Consider the following 5,683-nt stretch of genomic DNA (forward strand, 5'->3'; position numbering starts at 1 on the left):
CAGTCATGAGTGAACAGGGAGTACAGGAGGGGGCTGAGCATGCACCCTTGTGGGGCCCCAGTGTTGAGGATCAGCGAAGTGGAGATGTTGTTTCCTACCTTCACCACCTGGGGGCGGCCCGTCAGGAAGTCCAGGACCCAGTAGCACAGGGCGGGGTAACATCTCTGAAAAAGATACTGTAACCTACCTCGGTGTAAAGATCACCAAAAATCTTAAGGCTTTGAATGATCTTAATTTGAATCCTGTAACAATCTTTCAAAAATAAATGTTCCTCGTGGTTAGGGAGGGATTTAAGTCTTCAAGGGAGGGTGCTTTTATCCAAAGCTGAGGGGCTGTCTCGTGCATCCTATATTTTTTCATCTATTGACATCCCCAAATCCACTTGCTGTACCTTAGATAGGCTATTGTACAACTTCATATGGAAAAAACAAGCCACAAAAGATAAAAAGAGATGTTATCACCAACAGGGTTTGTGATGGCGGTCTAAATGTCTTAGACTTCACTCTCTCTAATCACATATCAAAAGTCAACTGGGAGAAAAGGTACTTTAAAAAATCCTAATAGTTTCTGGAATATTATACCTCATTTAGTTTTTCAAAAGCTCGGAGGGCTTAATTTTTTACTACAATGTCCCTATATTGTGGGTAAACTTCCTGTGAAATTGGCGGCTTTTCACAAGCAGGCTTTAATGTGCTGGGCTTTGCTGTGTAAACAACTTTTCAACACATAAATGTTTTATATGGAATAATGGGTCGATATTACATAGAAACAAGATGTTATTTTACTGTAACTGGTTCTCGAATAACATTGTCTGTGACGCGTACTGAGTATACGAAGAGGCAGACGCAGGAATTAACAATGTCAAGGTTTACTTAACAATGATAAAGAGAAATAACTAAGATAGAGAAAACGACACGAAGCTAAACAATCACACACAACATCATCCAAAACAGTCCAGGGCTAAATAGGGGTGGTGATGAGATGATGAGGTGCAGGTGCGCTGGAGATGATTAGGGTGCTTTGGGTTTCCATACCTGTGTAGCCGAGGTGGTGCGCTCAGACCGGTGGCTCAGTAGACCGACGAATCAGAGCGCTTGAGGGGAGCAACGGGAGGAGACGTGACATTGTCCTTGTCAGCCAATTAGTTAGTATTAGTGGGAATCTATTTACATGGAGAGAATTTATTGAAAGATACAATACTTTGAGGTTTCAAGCAAGGAATATGACACTGTTATAAAAGCTATACCTAGTGGGATAAAACCTTTATTTCAGAATAATGCATATTTTGGAACATCTCCTATTGTAAGCGATATCCAAGTGAATGGCATAGGTTTACTAGATAAGAAATTCAATAATCGTTTTTTAAGGGATATTTTCTACAGTAATTATGTTCCTTCTGCTATATTTTATTGGGCTTCATCATTTGATGTAAACTGGCGCCGTGCTTGGCTCACTCCACACAAATTTATGGTGACCAATAAAGTAAAGGAGATCTCCTTTAAGATTATCCATAGATTCTACCCGTGTAATAGCCTGATTTCTAAATATATACAGTGAGGGAAAAAAGTATTTGATCCCCTGCTGATTTTGTACATTTGCCCACTGACAAAGAAATGATCAGTCTATATTTATTTGAACAGTGAGAGACAGAATAACAACAAAAACATCCAGAAAAACGCATGTCAAAAATGTTATAAATTGATTTGCATTTTAATGAGGGAAATAAGTATTTGACCCCCTCTCAATCAGAAAGATTTCTGGCTCCCAGGTGTCTTTTATACAGGTAACGAGCTGAGATTAGGAGCACACTCTTAAAGGGAGTGCTCCTAATCTCAGTTTGTTACCTGTATAAAAGACACCTGTCCACAGAAGCAATCAATCAGATTCCAAACTCTCCACCATGGCCAAGACCAAAGAGCTCTCCAAGGATGTCAGGGACAAGATTGTAGACCTACACAAGGCAGGAATGGGCTACAAGACCATCGCTAAGAAGGCTTGGTGAGAAGGTGACAACAGTTGGTGCGATTATGGAAATAGGTATGGAAGAAACACAAAAGAACTGTCAATCTCTCTCGGCCTGGGGCTCCATGCAAGATCTCACCTCGTGGAGTTGCAATGATCATGAGAACGGTGAGGAATCAGCCCAGAACTACACCGGAGGATTTTGTCAATGATCTCAAGGCAGCCAGGCTCCAGAACTTAATCTCATAGAAAATCTGTGGAGGGAGCTGAAGGTTCGAGTTGCCAAACGTCAGCCTCGAAACCTTAATGACTTGGAGAAGATCTGCAAAGAGGAGTGGGACAAAATCCCTCCTGAGATGTGTGCAAACCTGGTTGCCAACTACAAGAAACGTCTGACCTCTGTGATTGCCAACAAGGGTTTTGCCACCAAGTACTAAGTAATGTTTTGCAGAGGGGTCAAATACTTATTTCCCTCATTAAAATGCAAATCAATTTATAACATTTTTGACATGCGTTTTTTGTTGTTATTCTGTCTCTCACTGTTCAAATAAACCTACCATTAAAATGATAGACTGATCATGTCTTAGTCAGTGGCCAAATGTACAAAATCAGCAGGGGATCAAATACTTTTTTCCCTCACTGTACCTGATGTTACTAGTGAATGCAGTTTTTGTGAACTAGAAACTGAATCTATTGAAGACTTATTTTGTAATTGTTTACATAGTGAGGTGTTCTGGACTGATGTACAACTATATCTTGGCAACAAAATGCATACAACCATTGAAATATCTAAGTTTGACATATTATTCTACTACACTGATTCCACAATTGAACGTCAGTATGTCATAAATCTCTTTATTTTATTAGGAAAATATTTCATACACAAATCAACATTTATGAAGAAAAAGCCCCTTTTTTATTTTTTAAAATCAGATTTGGAAAACTATTTAGCACAATTAAAACGTATATACAAAACAAAATGTCAAAAAATATTATTCGTTACATGTCTGTATTTGATTTGATATAAAGTGGATTTGTGTTTTTTTAAATATATATATATATATATTTTTTCTTCTCAATTTCTGTGTAATCCCTCTGGCTATTCTGTTGTTTGTGTTTTACATGTTACTGTTAAAAAGAAAAGAAAAAAAAAAAAGTAGCAAGGAACCTAGCAAGTAAAGTCAAATAGAATAAATAGTAGATTATAGTGTTTTTGTAGATTCTTGTTTAAATAATTGATATTGTGTATTTCTCGTATGTATTGTTGTATAGCATCTTTCCAATTGCCTACCTTAGCATTTGTTTATTTCTAGAATTATTTGAATTACACTGGCCTTTGTAGCTAACTAACTAGCTAACCTTAGGTCTCTCTGTCAATAAGAAGCAAGGATGGTTCAGTGCTATGTACTGGATTGTAACCACTGCTCCAATAAGCATACGTGAATTTGATCATTTTCCGACCTCCGTAATCGAGAGACTAGCTGCTAACAAGCTATTTTGGTTTGGTCAAAGATCTGTGGTTAGCTAGGTGCTAATGAAAATTAGCTAGATAACCACCGATTGTAGTTATGTGTACAACGCACGTTACCTTGCTTACAAGTCAAAAGAAAACCAGCATAGGCTAGCATAATTAATGTTGTGACCTTTTTATTGACAAGTCTTTCGTGAGCTAGCCAGCTAGTTAATGTTAGCTCACAGGTTGTGTAGTCATACACTATATACACAAACGTATGTGGACACCCCTTCAAATTACTGACTTCATTTGGCTTCAATGCACTATTGAGTCTTCACATTGGAATTAATGGTGTCACGTGATCGATAGGTTTGTCCCATTCATATACAGTATATACACTACCGGTCAAAAGTTTTAGAACCTACTCATTCAAGGGTGTTTCTATATTTTTACTATTTTCTTCATTGTAGAATAATGGTGAAGACATCAAAACTATGAAATAACACATATGGAATCATGTAGTAACCAAAAAAGTGTTAAACTAATCAAAATATATTTTATATTTCAGATTCTTCAAATAGCCTTGATGACAGCTTTGCATACTCTTGACATTTCCACCGGTCTAATGTCCATTGCTCGTGTTTCTTGGCCCAAGCAAGTCTCTTCTTCTTATTGGTGTCCTTTAGTAGTGGTTTCTTTGCAGCAATTCGACCATGAAGGCCTGATTCACACAGTCTCCTCTGAACAGCTGATGTTGAGATGTGTCTGTTACTTGAACTCTGTGAAGCATTTATTTGGGCTGCAATTTCTGAGGCTGGTAACTAATGAACTTATCCTCTGCAGCAGAGGTAACTCTGAGTCTTCCATTCCTGTGGTGGTCCTCATGAGAGCTAGTTTCATCATAGCGCTTGGTGGTTTTTGCGACTGCACTTGAAGAAACTTTAAAAGTTCTTGAAATGTTCCATATTGACTGACCTTCATGTCTTTTACCAAATAGGGCTATCTTCTGTATACCTTGTCACAACACAACTGATAGGCTCAAACGCATTAAGAAGGGAAGAAATTCCACAAATTAACTTTTAAGAAGGCACACCTGTTAATTTAAATGCATTCCAGGTGACTACCTCATGAAGCTGGTTGAGAGAATGCCAAGAATGTGCAAAGCTGTCATCAAGGCAAAGGGTGGCTATTTGAAGAATCTCAAATATAACATATATTTTGATGTTTGATATTTTGGGATGGCATATCACTGCAGAAGGCTGTGGTAGCCTTGCTGGTTAAGTGTACCTTGAATTCTAAATAAATCACAGGCAGTGTCACCAGCAAAGCACCCCCCACACCATAACACTTCCTCCTCCATGCTTTACTGTGGGAAATACAGATGCGGAGATCATTCGTTCACCGACACCGCGGCTCACAAAGACACAGAGGTTGGAACCAAAAATCTCAAATTTGGACTCCAGACCAAAGGACACATTTCCACCGGTCCAATGTCCTTTGCTTGTGTTTCTTGGCCCAAGCAAGTCTCTTCTTCTTAATGGTGTCCTTTAGTATTGGTTTATTTGCAGCAATTCAACCATGAAGGCCTGATTCACACAGTCTCCTCTGAACAGTTGATGTTGAGATGTGTCTGTTACTTGAACTCTGTGAAGCATTTATTTGGGCTGCAATTTCTGAGGCTGGTAACTCTAATGAACTTATCCTCTGCAGCAGAGGTAACTCTGGGTCTTCCATTCCTGTAGCAGTCCTCATGAGAGCCAGTTTCATCATAGTGCTTGATGGTTTTTGCGACTGCACTTGAAGGAACTTTCAAAGTTTTCCGGAGTGACTGACCTTCATGTCTTAAAGTAATGATGGACTGTCGTTTCTCTTTGGTATTTTACTAAATAGGGCTATCTTCTGTATACCCCTCCTTCCTTGTCACAACACAACTGATTGGCTCAAACGCATTAAGAAAGAAATTCCACAAATTAACAAGGCACACCTGTTCATTGAAATGCATTCTAGGTGACAACCTCATGAAGCTGGTTGAGAGAATGCCAAGAGTGTGCAAAGCTGTCATCAAGGCAAAGGGTGGCTATTTGAAGAATCTCAAATATAAAATATATTTTGATTTGTTTAACACTTTTTTGGTTACTACATGATTCCATATGTGTTATTTCATAGTTTCGATGTCTTCACTATTATTCTACAATGTAGATTGATGAGGAAAAATAATAATGTAATCCATTTTAGAATAAGGCTGTAACGTAACAAAATGTCGGAAAA

This window comes from Coregonus clupeaformis, chromosome 4, assembly GCF_020615455.1.
Source record: "Coregonus clupeaformis isolate EN_2021a chromosome 4, ASM2061545v1, whole genome shotgun sequence".
In the NCBI taxonomy this organism is placed as follows: domain Eukaryota; kingdom Metazoa; phylum Chordata; class Actinopteri; order Salmoniformes; family Salmonidae; genus Coregonus; species Coregonus clupeaformis.